This window comes from Pyrus communis, chromosome 4 (genome assembly GCF_041283825.1).
Source record: "Pyrus communis isolate YQ-2024b chromosome 4, ASM4128382v1, whole genome shotgun sequence".
Classification (NCBI taxonomy): domain Eukaryota; kingdom Viridiplantae; phylum Streptophyta; class Magnoliopsida; order Rosales; family Rosaceae; genus Pyrus; species Pyrus communis.
In genome coordinates this window covers 5,335,483-5,355,681 of record NC_142568.1, presented here as the reverse complement: position 1 = coordinate 5,355,681, position 20,199 = coordinate 5,335,483, and the positions used below count along the sequence as shown (strand labels likewise).

General features: G+C 39.2%; 2 long non-coding RNA genes and 2 pseudogenes across 3 annotated transcripts; 3 read left to right on the top strand and 1 right to left on the bottom strand.

The window, feature by feature from the left end:
* The first annotated feature begins 175 nt into the window (after nt 1-175).
* On the top strand, nt 176-1,518 carry LOC137721742 (cyclin-dependent kinase F-4 pseudogene; annotated as a pseudogene). Its single transcript, XR_015961208.1, has one exon. The product of XR_015961208.1 is annotated as a cyclin-dependent kinase F-4 pseudogene (transcript).
* Nucleotides 1,519-10,766: 9,248 nt separating this feature from the next.
* Nucleotides 10,767-11,856, top strand: LOC137721880 (cyclin-dependent kinase F-4 pseudogene; annotated as a pseudogene).
* Nucleotides 11,857-13,840: 1,984 nt separating this feature from the next.
* LOC148697343 (uncharacterized) lies at nt 13,841-15,632 on the bottom strand. The gene is made up of 2 exons (XR_015961509.1): nt 15,216-15,632; nt 13,841-14,922 (listed from the first exon to the last, which is right to left on the bottom strand). It is a non-coding gene; the product is annotated as an uncharacterized LOC148697343 (long non-coding RNA).
* LOC148697344 (uncharacterized) lies at nt 14,752-15,107 on the top strand. Its single transcript, XR_015961510.1, has 2 exons — nt 14,752-14,892; nt 14,980-15,107. It is a non-coding gene; the product is annotated as an uncharacterized LOC148697344 (long non-coding RNA).
* Nucleotides 15,633-20,199: the final 4,567 nt, after the last annotated feature.

Genomic DNA, 20,199 nt, shown 5'->3' with positions numbered 1-20,199 from the left:
CAATACAATTAAGCCACGTGAGTTGCAATCCAATTAAACCGAGTGAGTTGCTTGCTTGCCGCGTTTCCTCGTTCAATCGGGAGATAATGGAATGAATGAAGCCATAAATTGGAACCCTAATTTCCACACTTTCCATAATTTCCCGAATCTCAAACACAATTACCAACTTGCTTCTCTCTCTCTCTCTCTCTCTCTCTCTCTCGTTATTTCACAAGGTCTCAACTTTCAAGTCTTCTGTTCACAGAGATCCGGAACCCTAATCAGTGTTCATACGTTCTAGGGTTTTTCCCCAGAGATCGCAACTCGTTCTTTGGCGTTGAGGGGTTGGGTTTAGTCCTACATTAACTGTTGGAGGGTTGGTTCGGTTCCTTACGAGTTACGATCGGATCATGGACAAGTTTTGGATTACTAAGCAACTAGGCGGTGGTTCTTTCGGAACGGTATTTGAGGCGCAGCACCAACCGACGGGTGAAGTCGTTGCAGTCAAGTATCTGAGGGAGACATTCAGTTCCTTTGAGCAGTGCCTAAGCCTACCGGAAGTTCAGTCCCTTTCCAAGCTTAGGCACCCCAACATTGTCCAGTTGAAAGATGTCATCTTCGAAAACGATTCTGCATTCCTTGTCTTTGAGTATATGCAGAGCAGTCTGCTTGATCTTATGATGAAAAGGCGAACCAAATTCACCGAGGAAGAAGTTAGAAGCATCTGCTTTCAGATGTTTCAGGGCCTGGCTTATATGCACAGAAACGGCTATTTCCACCGTGATTTGAAGCCCGCTAATGTGTTGGTTAAGGATGGTGCTCGTGTAGTCAAGATTGCAGATTTGGGTTCGGCTAAGGAGATTGATTCACCTCCTCCCTATACAGACTATGTCACTACTCGTCCGTATCGTGCTCCTGAGGTGTTGCTTCAGTCAGGCTTGTATGGTCCTAAGGTCGATATGTGGGCAATGGGCGCCATCATAGCGGAGCTGTTTTCATTCCGGCCTCTATTTCCTGGCGAAAGTGCTGATGATCAGATGTTCAAGATTTGCAGTGTTATAGGCAGTCCCACCTGGGAGTCATGGCCAGAGGGACAGCTTCTTGCCCAAAACTTGAACTATCAGTTTCCAAAAATTGGCGGGGTTGGTCTATCTGCGATGATTCCTTCTGCAAGCAGATCTGCCATCCAGCTGATTTCTTCCCTTTGTTCTTGGGACCCTTCCGCGAGGCCTACTGCTGCTGAGGCACTACGGCATCCTTTCTTCGTTGGCAACTACAAGATTCCAAGAGCCATCCCTTTGAGACAGAGCAACATTCTGCCTGCATCGAATTCTCTTATTTTCGCGTAGATTTGACACAAGTAATGTGGGTAGTTAACTGTATTTGATTCATTAGCTTTCAAAAGCAACAGATTTTATTTTAGCGAGCGTAGTTTATTTGATTAAAGTGGCAGCAAGCCAACTACAAGTAACGTATGTCTGATACAATTTTTGTAAGCTCTCATTAATGTGCAATATATACCTACAAATTTCACTTCAATTGAGTCACATTGTTTTTATTTGGTTCAAATTTCATTGTTCGAAACAAAGGACAAATCAGACATTGACGACTAGTAAGTTGTTCTATGAAAAGTCCTGGCAAACTATAGCTTGAGAGATAAAACCACACACTTTAAAATAACATCTTTTACTGATAAACTCTTGATATCCCAAGATGATGGTTGCCAGATAAAATTCGAACTGTGATGAAAGGGCCCTCATAATCTCTTGCACTCATAAGTATACAAACTTGTATGTACAACAAGGTATATATTTTCTTCTTCCAAAATAAGAAATATGTACAAGAACAAACAAACGCCCTAAACAGAATGATAAACAAATGCCAATAAAAATACTCGCGAAAAAAAAGTCAAACCGTACATAAAGTTCAAGCTCTTTTCTTAACAATTAAGGCACTACGGAGTGAGACAGGGAGCTCTTCAGAAGCTTTCTTCCAACACGATCACAGAAATCTCCTTTCTCGATTCAATTCGTTCAGAAGAATTTTTACTGGAATCTGTGTTTCTTAATTCTAAAACTCTAGTTAATTTATCTTGTGAGACGCCTGTTGGCATTCCAGCCTTCCTTTTTCTTTCAGGACCTATCTAAAAGTGAATCTATTACTTTTTGGTCGTGAATATCTGAATAGAATGAACCGTCCTGTGGATATCTTTGCTTCGGAACAAAACAATTAGAATTAGTCGGTCAATTGGAATGTGTATTATCCAAATAGGGTTTCTTCTTCTGAAAATTTTAATTGTTTTATTGTTTTCTTGACAATACAATCATTAGCATAATGGCCGAACTTGTGACACTTCCAACACTGTCTCTTAATTTTATCACTGGAGTTGCTATTAAATTTCTTTGGTTTCTTGGACTAATATTTCTTTGGTTTTGTGTTATAAAATTCATTATTATTTTTGAAAGAATTTTCTTTTACTTTGGTAACGTCTGGATTTACTTGTTTGTCTTTCGTAATTCTTTTGTTTATTCCGTCTAGATGGGGGAATTGAAGTTAGACGTACACAAAAGTTTCCTAATTCGTACTGGCTGACTTTCTATCGATTGAATTGTTTACCTATTTCTTCATGTCAATACACATTTTCATACCCTCTTGGTTAATTGCATCAAATTAAGGAGTTCAAGTACAAATTTGGCACATTATCCTATGTTTGTACCGCTCTTCTATTTGGTTTAATAAATATCGATCCTTTTTCAAAAAAAATAAAAAATACAAATTTGGCTTATTTTCAACTACGCTCCTAAAATTCCGTTTTGATCTCCCTTTACCTATCGTAACTCAAAAGTTATTACTTTATTTCCTGAAACTCAAAATTCGTTCCATTTTGACTTGTGGACTCTCTCTTTTCCCTGGAACTTATAGGTCGCCTACTGAAACATATGTTGGACCTAATACCCAATAAGACTATGTCATGTGTGCAGTAAATTTGATTATAAATCTCCATTATGTTTTTACCAAAAAAAAAACAAAACAAAACAAAACAAAAAAAATCCATGATGCGTTAACATTTAACAATCAGAGAATATTAATTTTAAAAGAAAAATTAAGAGAGGAAGAAAAATAAAAATAAAAAAGAAATTGATTACCCTGGCACACCTAAATCAAACTCATATAAGAAATTAATAGATATAAGGCAATGTGGAGCTAATTTTGAGTTTTACATAGATGACTTTAAAGTTTTAGGTAAGGGTGGGCACGGTTTGGTTTGGTGCGGTTTTGAGTGAAACCAAAACTGAAACCGAAATTTTTTGCAGTTCAGTTCAGTGCGGTTTTGAAGCCAAAACCAAAATGAAATCAAACCGTTTGGTTCGGTTCGGTGTGGTTTCAAACGGTTTCGGTTTAGTTTTTAAGAAAAAATGTACAATTTGCAATTTAACATATTAATTAGCATTTCCCAATAGCAATAGGAAAAAGACATTTGTTATGTAAACAATTAGCATGTTGCATGCAGTTGTGATGTTAAAACATGTTTGTGCAACAAAAGGGTGTCTCTTACAATGTTTATCATAAAACAAGATGAATAAATTTGAATTCATTAAACGTGAGCAAAACTTTCATACTAGAATATGTGATATCATGCTTCGAATGAATGGACTTTATTAGATCATTGTTTGATTCTTGATAACAAGATTAGTCCACCCTTATACATATATGTGTGTGTGTGATGGTATAAAATAACAAAGGTCCGTCAAGTTAATGTACGAAAGAAAGTGATGAATGATGATATTTTAGTGTGGTTGAGTCCATACTAAGTGTATAGATTCTAACTAACAACCAATTAAAACATGAAATCTAATATGGACATTTAATTAAATATTTATTAATATTTGCAGTGCGGTTCGGTTTCGGTTTCGGTGCAATTTTCAAAAGCCAAAACCGAAACCAAACCGTTTTCTATGTTGCGTTTCGGTTTCAAAACCGAAAATCCAAACCATTCAGTGTGGTTCGATTTGGTTCGTGTTTCGATTTCAGTTTTCGGTTCTAAGTGCCCATCCCTAGTTTTAGGGGGCAAAATGGGATCAAAATCGAGTTCCGAGGGCAAAATGGAGCAAACTTTGAGTTTCAGGAAGTAAAGTGACAACTTTTGAATTAAAAAGAGCAAAATAGATTAATAGGGAGTTCGGGGAGCATAGCTAAAAATAAGCTTTTACTTTAAGGAAAATGATCCTCGCCGGATCCTTTTCCTAGGGATCACGTGATCGTGACCATTCATCGCACATTGTGCGGTCAGTTTTCGTTAGGTACCATTTATATTTAATTTTAAATTTTAAATTTTAAAATGATTTTTGATCGTACGATATACAATGAACGGCCACGATCATAGGATCCTAAGATGCCTAGAAAAAGGATTCGGCGAGGATCCTTTTCCTTACTTTAACTGCCAACTCGTGAAATCTCAAGACTACCAAAAGCTATTGACAATTGACCCCAAGTAAATAACACGTTTTAAAAAGATCAGGAAATTAGACTTTTGCAATTGTGATGTTACTTGGATTGCACGAATCCAAGTACCAATCCAATTAGACTAGTGAGTTGCTTACCCCCTTTCCTCATTCGATCACGATCCAAGAACCTATAAATTTCAACCCTCCACACATTTAGAAGTTTAGCAACTTGCCTCTTTCTCTCTTTCTCTCTCTCTCTCTCTCTCCCTCCCCAATCGAAACGCTCCAAGTTTGTCAAAAATGGTGCTTTTTCCTGAACTTTGTCACATATTTCTTAGGCGTTGAGGGGTTTAGTTTACTTCTTCAAGTACTCATAATTGATAAACCTAACGAAAGGTCCACGTCAGCACCACCAATTCAACCTTCCCGCTGCAATCTGCAACCGAAGGAATAATCCCAACATGCACAACTCTCTCAACTATCTGCTGTACAACCTGGACAACAGAAGGAATAATCCCAGCAGACAATCACATGGCTTCTGCCACCTTTAATGTTGTTTATATGCTACCTTTATTGTTGTTTATTGCATGCGTGTATATGCAAACTGTATATAAACCATGCTGCCATTGCAGCATTGGTAAGTGAAAATATATCAGACAAAGCAATATTCTTTATGGTATCTCAGAGCTGACAGTCTAACGACCAAAAGCTTTATTCATTTTTTTTTTCTCTCCCATGGCGTCCAGTTCAAGTCCCTCCCATCTCTCTCTTCCAAATGCTTCCAACTTTCTGACTATCAAGTTGGATCGTACCAACTATCCCCTATGGCATGCCCAGATGTTGCCCTTGCTTCGCAGCAGGAATCTGGTGTCCTTTGTCGATGGAACCAACCCATGTCCTCCTGCCTTCTTAAAGGACGATGCTGGCCAACTCACTGATAAAACCAATCCTGACTTTGATGCATGGATTCAGCACGATGCTATGGTTCTCTCTTGGATCAACAGTTCGGTTCATCCCACAGTTCTTGCCTCTCTTATTGGTAAGACCAGTTCTCTTTCTGCATGGACTTGTTTACGTGACAGGTATACTTCTCAGTCTACTGGCCGCCTCCTCCAATTGCGTAGTGAGCTTATGAATACCCATCGTGGTGATTCCTCTATTGCTGAGTTTCTTGATCGTATTAATTGTCTTGCTGACACTCTCTCCCTCTCTGGTTCTCCTGTGACTGACTTTGATCTTGTTGCCATTATTTTAAATAATGTTGGGCCTGCTTATGAGAGTACTGTTGCTTCTGCACAAGCACGGGATGAGGCCATCAATTACAGTGCCTTGGAGGCTCTTCTTCTTGGTGCAGAGAGACGTCAAAAGCTTCATACTATGTTTGAAACTGGGCCCACTGCCCTTGCTGCTGGAAAAGGTCGTTCCGGCTCTTCCCGTGGTCGCGGTACTCCTCGTGGAGGCCGTGGTCACTTCAATGGCAGCCGTGGCTAGTTTCCTCCTCGTCCTCAAGGCCAAGACCACTATGCTCCTCCACCCCGACAACCCCATGATGGCGTTCTTGGTGCTCCTCCTTCTCCAATCCAATCTGGTGGCCGTATCCAATGCCAAATATGTCGTCGTCACGGCCATTCTGCAATCGATTGTTTCAATCGCCTTAATATGGCCTATGAAGGACGTGTTCCTGCTCCACGTCTCCAAGCTTATGCTGCTGCTGCACCATCTCCGGCATCTGCCTCTCCCTCTGGTATTCAAAACTGGCTTTTTGACTCTGGAGCCAATGCACATATCACCAATGATTTACATCAGGTTTCGAATCCTCGTCCCTACAATGGCACTGACAATGTTAATGGCGTGGTGGATGGATCAGGTTTGCACATTTCTCATGTTGGCACTTCTTTTCTTCACACACCCAATCACTCATTTACCCTTCTCAACACCCTTCACTGCCCTAATGCTTCTACTAATGTTATTTCCATCAATCAATTTACCAAAGACAACCATTGTTCACTGACCTTCAATGTTTTAAAGAACTCGCCTCGGGGCGCGCCTAGGGCGCCCTTGAGGCTGGGCGGAGAGGCAAACGCCTCAGTTTTGCTGGAGTAGGCGAAATGCTTCGCCGGAGACGCCGAGGCGGCGGAGGCGCGCCTCAAGGCGTCTAGACGCCTTGTCAGACCTGTTTTTTTTTTTTTTTTTTATTTTAAAAAAACCATCCAAATCCAGTCTTCTACCCTACCTTCGAATTCGATCCCATTTTTCTGCCTCTGCCTTTTGCCTTCTGCCTTGTTGCGTCTTCTTCTCCCGCGCGCCAGAGGCTTAGAACATCCGTCCAGTCGCCACGCCGCCACGCTGCCATCACCCCGCCGCCGTCACCTCAGCACCATCAGCCCAGCCTCAGCGCCGTCAGTAAGATCCCAAAGGTTAGGGTTTCTGAAATTAGGGATTTAGTTTTCTGGGGAAGGTTTTGCAACTTTTGCTATAGAGGGGTTAATAGTTTTATGGGGATTTAGTTTTCTAGGGATTTAGTTTTCTGGTTATGGGGAAGGTTTTGCATTTTCTGGGGAAGGATTTCTGCGAGAGAGTGACAGAGAGAGAGACAGAGAGAAAGAAGCCGAGTAGAAAACAGGGGAATAAGCCCACGGTTTTATTTGTCTGTTTTGCAATTATACCATAAACTGTTTTGCAATTATGATTATACCATAAATTGTTTTGCAATTATACCATAAACTGTTTTGCAATTATGATTATACCATAAACTGTTTTGCAATTATAATTTATACCATAAACTGTTTTGCAATTATGATTATACCATAAATTGTTTTGCAATTATACCATAAAATGTTTTGCAATTATGATTATACCATAAACTGTTTTGCAATTATAATTTATACCATAAACTGTTTTGCAATTATGATTATACCATAAACTGTTTTGAATGACTATGGATTTGAGTGAAAAATTGAGAATGGATGTTTATTTTACATAGTATTATTTTTTATACAATTATATGTATAATATATAAAACATATATATATAAAAAAAATTAAATCCTGTAAGGCTTCGCCTCACGCCTCACGCCTAGGCTAGGCTTCGCCTCGGACGCCTCGCCCACGCCTCACGCTTTTAATACATTGCTGACCTTATATCCCAATTCCTACCGTGTTCAGGACCTTCAAACGGGGAAGATGCTTTTGCACGGCCGGAGTAAAAATGGTTTTTATCCATTTTCAAGTTCTTCTGTGGTCAACCATGGAGTCTCTGCATTTGTTGGTGTTAGAGTGTCGGATGCTATTTGGCATTCTAGGTTAGGTCACCCTGCAATTTCTGTTTTGCGTCGTCTAATTTCCCAAAATAAATTACTTTTAACTGACAATGCAACCTACGACTTTTGTTCATCCTGTCCCCTTGGCAAAAGTCATAAGTTGCCATTTAATTTATCTTCTTCCCAGTCATCGTGTCCTTTGGAATTAATACATTCCGATGTATGGATTTCTCCTTCTTATTCAATTAATGGTTACAAGTATTATGTTGTTTTTGTGGATGACTTTTCTCGTTATGCATGGCTCTATCCTTTAAAGTTAAAATCTGATGTTTTTCAAACCTTTGTTCATTTTAAAAAGCTTGCAGAAAATATGTTCAACACCAAAATTAAAATTTTTCAATCTGATGGTGGAGGAGAGTTTGTCAATTCCTCTTTTAAACACCTTTTCTCTCAACATGGCATTCATCATAGACTCAGTTGTCCTCATTATCCCGAGCAAAACGGTCTCGCAGAACGTAAACATCGTCATCTTGTTGAAATTGGCTTAACTTTACTTGCTCATGCGTCTCTTCCTCACACTTTCTGGGATGACGCTTTTCACACTGCAAATTATCTCATTAATCGTCTTCCCACCAAAATCTTGAATGGCGTCTCCCCTTTCCAAAAACTGTTTTCAAAATCACCCCAGTATGATTTTCTCAAAGTATTTGGTTGTGCTTGTTTTCCCTATTTACGTCCATACACTGATACTAAACTTAAGTTTCGATCAAAACAATGCATTTTCTTAGGATACTCATTAAATTATCAAGGTTATAAATGTTATGATCCTACCACTGGCAAGTCTTTTTTGTCTCGTCATGTCATTTTCAATGAAAAGAGTTTTCCCTATACAGACCTTGCTACTCCGACCTTGTCAAAACCGAGTCAGTTGGACCATGTCCTGCCCATTGATACCTTCCAGTACACCCCACCACGTTCGACCCCACGGACCCCTCCTTCCCTTGTCACCACCTCACCCTCTCCCCTGCTCCCTACCCCGGCCTCCCATACTATCCTTCCATCCTCTACCCCAGACTCCCATTCTCACCCACCAACTCCCACTACTCACGTGACTATTGAACCTGCTAACACCACTTCTCACACTGTTCCATCCACTCATCTCATGATCACGCGTGGTCAACAAGGAATTCGAAAACCAAATCCCAGATATGCTTGCATCACTACTGTTACTAATACTTTGGTTGAGCCCACATGTTTCTCCCAGGCCAATAAGTCTCCCCAATGGCGCCAAGCAATGACAGATGAATTTAACGCTTTACAGCGTACAGGCAATTGGACTTTGGTACCCTACAAGTCTTCTATGAATGTGTTACCAAATAAATGGGTGTATCGCATAAAAAAGAACTCTGATGGTTCCATCGAGCGTTTTAAAGCTAGACTAGTTGCAAATGGCTTTCATCAGCAAGAAGGCATTGATTTCTGCGAAACCTTCAGTCCGGTGGTCACCCATGCCACCATTCGGCTCATTCTCTCTATTGCTCTTCACTTTCAGTGGCCTATCCGCCAGCTTGATGTTCAAAATGCCTTCCTTCATGGCACCTTGAATGAGGAAGTTTATATGCGCCAACCTGCAGGGTTCATTGATCCACAGTTTCCCTCTCATGTGTGTCGACTTCAAAGGTCCCTATACGGTTTGAAACAAGCACCCCGTGCTTGGTTTCAATGTTTTTCCCAGAAACTAGAAGACTTGGGCTTCACTGCTTCCCAAGCTGACTCGTCTCTCTTCACCTATTTTGATGGCTCAACAATCCTTTATCTTCTCATCTATGTGGATGACATTTTAATCACAGGGAACAACAATGCTCACTTGTCTCAGTTTATCACGCAACTTGGTGCTCATTTTGCAATGAAAGATCTTGGGCCCTTACACTACTTCTTGGGGATGGAGGTTTCCCGGACGCCTTCTGCCTTCTATCTCACTCAATCCAAGTACATTTTGGAGCTTCTACATAACACTAATATGGCTGACGCCAAGCCCATCTCAACGCCAGTTCCCAGTGGTAAACGCTTGAGTTTATATGATGGTGAGCCCCTCTCCGATGGATCTTCTTTTCGCAGTGTTGTGGGCGCCCTTCAATACCTTCTCTTTACCCGTCCTGATATTGCTTACGCTGTCAACCAAGTATGTCAGTACATGCACTCTCCAACTACTGCACATTGGGCTGCAGTCAAACGCATATTACGGTATTTGAAAGGCACACATGATCATGGCTTAATTTACAAACCCAGTCCTCTCACTCTAACTGCCTTCGCTGATGCTGACTACGCTGGCGACCCTGATAACTGTCGTTCCACTGGCGGTCACTGCATATTTCTTGGCGATAATTTAATTTCCTAGAGTTCGAAAAAGCAACGTGGAGTGTCACGGTCTAGCACAGAGGCGGAGTATTGTCAACTTGCCTATACTTCTGCCCATCTCTCATGGTTTCGCAATCTATTCCGTGATCTATATCTTCCATTACAGCCACCTCGTCTCTGGTGTGATAATATCAGCGCCATTGCTGTTGCTTCCAATCCCGTTTATCAAGCTCGCATGCGCCATGTTGAAGTGGATTATCACTACATCCGGGACAAGGTCATTCGCAAGGAAATCGAAGTTGGTTATGTGGCTACCACAGACCAAATTGCCGATTTTTTAACCAAAGGTTTGTCATCTGTTCGCTTTCATTATCTTATCTCCAAGCTTCCTGTTCGTCAACGCCCTGTCAGCTTGCGGGGGCGTGATAAACCTAACGAAAGGTCCACGTCAGCACCACCAATTCAACCTTCCCGCTGCAATCTGCAACCGAAGGAATAATCCCAACATGCACAACTCTCTCAACTATCTGCTGTACAACCTGGACAACAGAAGGAATAATCCCAGCAGACAATCACATGGCTTCTGCCACCTTTAATGTTGTTTATATGCTACCTTTATTGTTGTTTATTGCATGCGTGTATATGTAAACTGTATATAAACCATGCTGCCATTGCAGCATTGGTAAGTGAAAATATATCAGACAAAGCAATATTCTTTAATAATTCCATCAATTCCTAGAAACCGATCATGGAAAAGTTCGAGATGATTAAGAAACTAGGTGGTGGTGCTTACGGAACGGTGTTTGCTGCGCTCCACAAACAGACGGGTGAACCCGTTGCAATCAAGAAACTGAACCAAAGGTGCAATTCGTTACAGCAGTGTCTTAGCCTACCAGAAGTTCGGTCCCTTTCCAAACTCAACCATCCCAACATTGTCTAGTTGAAGGAAGTCATCGCCCAATACAGTTCTGCTTACTTTGTGTTTGAGTATATGCAGAGCAGTTTAGATGATCTTATTGAGACAAAAAGGCAAACCGGATTCACAGAGGACAAAATTAGAAACATCTGCTATCAGATGTTTCAGGGCCTTGCCTACATGCACAAAACTGGCTATTTTCACCGTGATATGAAGCCGGAGAATGTGTTGGTTAAGGAGGGTATTGTCAAGATTGGGGATTTAGGTTCTGCTAAGGAGATTGATTCACCTCCTCCTTATACAGACTACGTCACCGCTCTATGGTATCGAGCTCCTGAGGTAATGCTTCGGTCAGACCGCTATTGTCCAAAGGTCAATATGTGGGCAATGGGTGCTATCATGGCAGAGTTTTTCTCGCTCCAGCCTCTACTTCCTGGTCGAAGTGATGCTGATTAAATATTCAAGATTTGCAGTGTGATTGGTAGGCCAACTTTGGGGTCTTGGCGCAATGGGCTGCTTCTTGCACATAAGATGAACTATCAGTTTCCACAAACTGACGGGTTTGGTCTATCAGCGATGATTCCTTCCGCAAGTGAATTAGCCCTCAAGCTAATTTCTTCCCTTTGTTCTTGGGACCCTTCAGCGAGGCCTACTGCTACTGATGCAGCCAAGCATCCCTTCTTCGTTGGCAACTACCACGTGCCATCCCTTGGAGACAAAATAATATCTTGCCTGCGTCGAATTCTATTATTTCCATGTAGCTGTGACATGAGTGATTTGGTAGTTAATTGCTTTTGATTCATTAGCTTTCAAAAACTACGTACAATTTTTGTTTTAACGATTGTAGTTTATTTGAATGCTCAGAGCAGAATGGCAGCAAGCCAACAACAACTAATGTATGATAGGATTTTTGTAAGCTTTTTAATCTGCAATATATAAATACAAATTTCATTTTAATGAGTCACGTTGTTTTGTTTGGTTCAAATTTCATTATCCGAAACATATACCAAATCAGACGTCGACAACTAGTAAACTCTTAATATCCGAAGATGTCGGTTACTAGAGGATGCAAAAACACTTCTTGTTTCAAAATACTAACTGGGATGAAAGCCCAGTTGGCAATAGGAATAGAATCATAATATCTTGAAATCTTGAATTTAAAATACACCGCCATGGTGATTGTTTTTTCTGTCCCAAAATAAGAAACATGTATGTAGAATACCATAACAAACACTATTAAGAGAGTGTTTGAACATGAGCAGAAGCAAGTGGAGATAGTTGAACTTGAGCTATTGGTGGTCTCCGCAACTTATCAATTGCAGCATTCAGATTCTGGATCTGGTGCTTTGGCTAGAGATGATAATGTGGAGGGTCGGATTTTTTCTGTATAGAAATGTAAGATGTTACCATTGTAATAATGTATTTAAGCTGCAACGTTTCTGCAAATCGAATGTTTGTGCAACAATTTTATCATTTCCTGCGCCCAGTTAATCAAACTATTGCCTATGATTTTTGCTACATCTAGTAATTAGTATAACAAAATTGAAGAAACTTCCCTTCAAAAGTAACTTTCTGAATTTGTATAGCTTCAATTTTTGCTAAGTTCCCGTTAACAGGACAGAAATTCAATGTGACATTACATGGTTGGCTCATCATGCATCCGTCACATCTAATTTCTGTCTTGAACATTAACAGGTGTTAGCGATTTTAAACTTTAGTACAAGGTAACAGTGAATTTCTCTCCATGCAACCAATTACTTTAATCCTCAGATTGATTACAACATACAAACAATGTGGCATTTGGCAATCTGCCTGCCTGATCTCTTTTTGCTACATTGAAATTGTGATCCTCTTCCCAGTCTCGTCATAGAATTCCTCTTTAGCTTCCGACTTCACTTACTTTCCAATTATTTCTTTCAAATTACTATCAGCCCAGACCAAGATTGTGACCAAATTCGCACGATTCGAAGTCGATTGTAGCCTAGAGAAGTAAAATAAACCAAAACTTTCAGGGGGCGAAGAAGTTAAAAGGATCAGTACATAATACGAACAAGGAAAAACTCGAAAAATGTAGTAGTTAAGGTGTAATGAGAAGAGCAATTGAGAAACTGCAGGGATACAAATGCTGAGTGCTGTATCATAACAATCTTTCCAAATATGTATCTTGTTTTTCCAAATATGTATCATAAAAATCGAAAATGAGAGGGACTTTCAGTTGGGTTTTGTTGTATGTATGTCGTTTTTTTTTTTTATGCCATTATTTTCCCCCCGAGGTGTTTTTGTTTCTTTATTTTATTAAGTCTTCCTCGTATGATCGAGGTAACAGAAAAAATGAATTAGTTTACAGGGGAAGTCAGGAACTTTTGGGGAGGGACAAAATTTTAAAAAGTAAAGGGTTTGAAAAAAATGTAGACAACCAATTACACTAACTGGAGTGGTGATTGGTGGTAGCTGGCTAGTTCTGCACTCAGTAGTAGTGACAATCTTGGCAACCTTACTAATTAGCACTAGGTATTACATCTTTCTTTTCTTAACCTAATGTATGTGGACATCTATCCCTCTATTCTTTGTTTTCTTGTCTTCTATTCTTGGTGCAACGTGCCAATACGCTACCTTAGTCATCTGCATAGCCCACATGTGCATCTAAAGTTACTGTCATTTTCATTTCCAGGCACAAGTAGATATGATCGCCGAGTGGTGGAGCAAGGTGAACAATGGTGTTGAAGACACTTTTGGTTTTGTAAAGAGCCAATGATCTTTGTTTTTCAACATCAAATGTGCAAAATGGAAGTTCTCCCTATGTCTCTCTCCATGCATTCACAATGTTTGTAAATCTATCTTAATTTTAAGAAATATAACTACAAGATGTTATATCCAGATGAATATCAGTTAACGATTTCGATTGAATAAAAGATGCGAGCTACCTTCATAACAAAGTTTCAGTTTGATTGTGCACTGTAAAAATTCACACAGATATACATGATGAGCTCTTTTATGGAGCAGGCATTATCAGAAGCCTTTCCTCCGAAACCTCATTTCCGCTAGCGGTTGGATGCCCTTGCCTCTGATGCTGCAAGTTGCTACCATTAGCCAAGCTGGCAAACTTCACAGCTTTTGAAAGCATAGCTGGGTAGTGTCGTTTGTAAAAGTTTATCAATCTCTTGATTGATTGCAAGCATTTCCGAGTTATCTCGTCATTCATGATATAAGCCACAATGTTGGTGCAAATCTTCTCACGGGCAAAACATTCGTGGATACCAACCCTAGTGACACCAATTGGCCACAAGGCATTTCCAATAGCTGTTAATTTTAGGACAGTCTCATACATCCACTAGTCAAACTGTTAACTCTGCCGTTAACTGATGATGTGGCGCCTATGTGGACAATGATTGGACGTCACATGTCATTAAGAGATCCACGTGGAAATTAAAAATTCAAAAAAATATTTATTTAAAGAAAAGTTAAAAAAATAAAAAGCAAAACCCATATCGTTTTCCCCAAATCCCCCCGTGCCCACCCTACCACACCCATTACCCGCAGCCACTTCCTTCCCCATTCTCGCCCATTTAATTCCAAATGAAAAAAAGAGCCAAATGGAAGAGTTCAGAACGCGCGAGAGAGAGAAATGGAGGAATCGATTCGGAGCTTGTGCAAGGGCGTAGCGTCCTTCTGCAACCACCTCCACAGCAGCTGCGACGCCCTCAAAACTTTCATCGAACGCCGCCCCATCCCTCTCGATACGGCATCGTCCACCTTCCTCCAATCCCTCAACCGCTGCATCTCCACTACCAACACCCAACTCAACCTCATTGAAACGATGTTGTTCGGCACCGTCTCCTTCGAGGAGCTCTTGGGACACTGCTTTGAGGTCTACAAGGACAACCAAACTCGCCTCCTCCACCTCCAACATTGCCTCTCCCCCTCCTCCGTCACTGGTACTACTTTTCTTGCCAGCCAAACACGCCCTTCAAAATAATAATTCGTAATAAATAATAATTATGGTATTTTCTGCAAAACTTCAGATTGACGAGGACGACTTTGAAAGGACGCCGATTGTTTAAGAGGATGGATTCTATGCACCTCTCATTGATGAAGAACAAGATTTGTATCCTTAATTAGGAATTTATAATTGAAATTTAAAAATTGGGAATTGGAGTTTCGGTTTGTGTTTTCTTAGTGGTGTTTTGATCAAACCCACATCAAAAAAAAAAAAAAAAAGTAATCAAACTATTCGCAAAAATCATAATTGCGTACTCACCTGTTTGGTGCTTAGAAGGTGGAGGTTCTTCTACAGATTGGGCGTAGAACCGCCGATGTCGAGGCTAGCGAGCTTTTCGGTGGCGGAATCGAGCGCTGAGGCCATTGTTGCTGTGGCGGAGAACGGAGATATGATGCGGCGGTGGAAGGCCGCTGTGTGTTCGACGAAAGCTTGCAGGAAGGTGGAGGTTTTTCTCTAGATTTGCGGTCGATTTCTCAAGATTTGCCGTCAAATCTGGCAGGTGGGGCACGCTCCTTCGAGCTCACGGGGCCGTTGAAGAGGATGAAGGTTGAATGGGTGGAGTCGAAGAGGGAGGGGGAAGGATGGATGTGCAGAGGTTGGGTAGGTGCAGAGGAGAGACGGGAGGGAGAAGGGAGGGGGTCGAGGGTTTGAGGAAGAAGACTTTTTTTTTTTTTTTTTTTTTGGTAATTTTTTAATGTTTAAATTTTAATTTTATTTATTTTTAATATCCACATGTGATTCTTATTGACACATGGCGCCCAGTCATTGTCCATGTGGGTGCCACGTTATAAGTTAACGGGAGACTTAACAGCTAAACTAACGGATGTATGAGACTGTTTCAAAATTAATACTTTAGATATGACTCTGGGATGAAAAAAAATTCATATACGAAATGTTGAAAACCATGAAACTTGGAGAAATTTTTCCAAGTGCCGGGAACACCATGACACATGGTGGAGGGTAATAAATAGAGATTAACCCTTAAATTTATTAATCGAATGAAAATTAGAAGTTGAGCCTTTTGGTAGAAAGATATGTCTACTTAAATGTAGTGTTGCAACTTTTGACTCTTCATGAATAGTCACATGTTTTCCAAACAGGTATCTCACATTCTTTAAATAGGAAGCCCCGTATAATCATTTAATTACTTTTTATCATACAAACATATAGCGCATTAAATATTAGAAAGTCTCCTTGAGTCTATATGAGAGAGTTTTCAACACAATCGTGATTCATGGAGCCTTGTGATTTGGAGTGCTACTATTATAAGGACGTGGTCGTTATATCTTGGGAGACATGCATCGATCAACCATGAGCACTGTAGTGGGGCATAAACTTGTTTTAAGGACAAAGTGTCCAACACTTGTCTCGACCATATTTTCTAGGTTTTTCTAATCCATTATATCATGTTCATTTAGCATTGGTTACTCATGTGCATGCATTATTGTGATATATAATTGCACGAATTATTTCTTGATTTTTTATGTGATTTAATATAGCAAGTAGACCCACCGAAGGTTGATCAAATAAAGTTTGCTTGTGAGAAAACCACGTACGGACAAAAAATATGGTATTCGATTACATGGATTTTGTCATTTTGGTACGTTGTTCATTTGTCATTGAAATTATGAATAGTATATGATTATATGAGAGCAAATGCATGATTAATATATGGTTATGGTATGCATGTTTATTACAAAGCAAGATTCAATGTATCAAATCCTGGTTTACGGTTGGATACTATGTATATCCTTGAAAGACTTACTTACACTCGTTGACTTCTGAAGTTTGCAGTTTTTCTTTTCTTTTAAGTCTGGATTCCATAAATTCTTGGTTGGTTTCGACTGTCCAATTGGAAGTCTCGAAGTGCCTTTTGAAACTAATGCAACCCTTTTAAAGGTTACATCGTTGATCAAAGGACACGATTAATGTCTTGGGTATTGTGCAGAACTGGTACATGAAAGACATGAGAGAGATTACCAAATTTGGTATGTAATGTTCTCAGTGTGCTGTTTGGTTGCATCCCTTACCGTTGCATATTCTTGTTCAACAGACATGAATAAAACTTACAGTGATATATATCATGACTATGATCTTATTCCTGATAAGAATTTAACGAAAATGCATGATCATTCAATATGGGTCATTTGGTTCTTTCCAAATGAATTAGCTAGTTTCAGAAGTCGTGACTTTCTTTTCATTAATATGGATATATGTGTAATCGTATGTCTGAATTAATTATAAACTACTTGGAGATGTCACCCATCAAACTGGTACTTTTGTTTATTACTTGCATGTTCTGCTTATTGCAAAACTGGTATATGGAAGTACCTTTTCCAAGCAGTGGTATCTAGTAGTGAAGTTAAATCAGTTAGCAATAGATGCATATAGTATCTAGCAGTGAAGTTAAATCAGTTAGCAATAGATGCATACAGGAATTTTTTTGATGAAATGTACTTGCATAAGTTTGTTTACTGAGAACTACGTTTGTCAACATGAAGGGTATAAACCAAAACCACAATATTGACTGGCGAATTTTATTGGGGTTTTTAAATCGAACAGATGCATCACTTGTCATTGTTCCATTAAAAGGGATTAATATGGCTTAAATGGTCTGTGTGCAAGGAATTCATCAATTCAGAAATGAAAGTGGCCTAATTAATGATATACATACATATATATACATACATATATATATATATATATATATATTATGTATCATGTACTGTGTAGATGCAAAATTAATTTCAAGAAATAGAAACATAACTCAATAGTCTGTTCTTAATTAAGTATTATGTTTGCTTGATGAGTATATTAACGTTGCAAATATATGTGATGGCAAAAGAAGTATTCCCTCAAAGGGAAGAAATTTTAGATCATGTTTGGTCTGATACTTAGAAGCCTAATTAAGGAGACAAGTTCATAGGGCTAAGGGCAAATAAGTAGCCAACAAGTGCATCTCCTTAGAAGGACTAGTGAGGCTTAAGGGCCTATAAAGATGGATGAGAGAAATTTATCTACATAAATTTTCTATTTCTTTTAAGTATGATGAATGAATTATTGATGGCAAAGAAAAGCAACCACAATGTAACGGAATTGTGGTGGTGGCTTAGCTATTTTTGAGAAATGGAATAAACTTAAAAATAATGTAAAAGTAATTTGCTTCTAGAAAGAGATAACGATTATCTCTTATAATTGAAGTTTTAAGGTATTGAAAGGTTAGAGATCTTCTAGCAAATACCTTAAATGTGGGGGAATTTACTCAAGTGTTAGTAAATTACTTATCAAGTCCGAACACATGTTTGTAGGAATTATGTTGGAACAACTACTCTCCAATGAAATATATTTTCATAAATTGAAATGCACACCATAAGAGATAGTCATCAACCTAGTGGATCCAATTAATTAAAGATTTGACTAGAAAGTAAGTTGTATCATCGAGGGGAATGGGTTAAAAGCCTAAGTCTTAAGAATCGTCATAATGGCAACCCAACCTAGCTGACTGGAGATCCCAAGATCTAGGTTCAAAGGGACAACCGAATTGTGGATGATTTAATGGGAGCACTGCGGAGATAATCTCCTGCACATGTCCTATGATGAAACAGTGTTATCTGCAGCGTATTTAGGATAAGCTTTGCTTTTAATGATTCATATACTTGGAAATAACAAGTGGGGTATTGTAGGATACTCTTAATGGGAAGTCACCTATCTTGAGTGAGGAATAGGGCCGTTCCTATGAGAATTTTTTAAGGGCTTAGTTGTCTAAAAGCACTCATGAGAAACCAAGAATTGTTAGGGTCAAAATGAACACAACTGAGCAATCACGGGGTGTCTGGAAGGGTATTGTGTAATTACTATTGTCTTTGGTTTACACAAACGGTTAAGCAGTTCAAGACATCGCGTTCACTAATTAACCAAGTAAATCCAATAGTAATTCACTATGGAAGGCTCAAAGCAAAAAGCCACCTATCCCGATGCGGTTATTTTCCTACTAAATTCTCTCTCTAGTGTTTGCATTGTCATTTGCATAGTATTGAGTCAATTTCCGTTCATGTAGGAGATTGTTGGAAAATTTAATAATTATATAATTATATTAAATTTATTAATTGAATGGAAATTAGAAGTGGAGCCTTTTGGTAGAAAGATATGTCTACTTAAATGAAGTGTTGCAACTTTTGACTCTTCATGAATAGTCACATGCTTTCCAAAGAAATATCTAACATTTTTTAAATAGGAAGCCCCCTATAATCATTTAACTACTTTTCATCATACATACATATAATGCATTAAATATTAGAGAGTCTCATTGAGTCCATATGAGAGAGTTTTCAACACAATCTTGGTTTATAGAGCCTTGTGATTTGGAGTGCTACTATTACAAGCACGTGGTCATTGTATCTTGGGAGACATGCACCAATCAATCATGAGCACCGTAGTGGGGTGTAAACTTGTCTTAAGGGCAAAGTGTCCAACACTTGCCTCGACCGTATTTTCTAGGTTTTTCTAATCCATTATGTCATGTTCATTTAACATTGGTTACTCATGTGCATGCATTACTGTGATATATAATTGCATGAATTATTTCTTGATTTTATATGTGATTTAATATAGCAAGTAGACCCTAATTTTTCCAACACACTCTAAGTTCAATTGTGTGAAAAATATACACCGTGGACTAACAGGGTTTACTGGCTTGAATTAGTTATCCTTCTATACTTCTTAACTGCTACTTGCACACTGTTTATCTAGGAGAGAGGCACATTGATATTCCCAAGTGATCACGAAATCACATCTTACATGGACAATATAACTTACGAGTAGCACTAGTTTTAGAAATTATACTTGCTTTACGGCTAGGGTTTACAAGTTTTATGAAAACAACGGTTTTACAAGACTTTGTTTTTGTAACGACCCAAAAATTCTTATTTGGAAGCTGATATCTAGTGATAGGCCAAATTTAAAATCATGGTTAATCTCTACGCTATTAACCATAATAAATCTCTTTCCTTAAAGAAATCAAGTACAATATTAAATTTGAGTTGTTTTATGGCTACATCTAACCGTCTCGTTAGATTGCCTACGTATCCTACAAAGGGATTAGGCCATTCGTAGTTCACATTATGCTTCTAGATCAACATTCTAAAGTTTCATTACGATCCAACGGTCAGATCTCCACCAATCACGAAATCAAGTGGCAGTCGACGTTTTATTTTACGAACTTACAAATCCAATTGGAGAATAT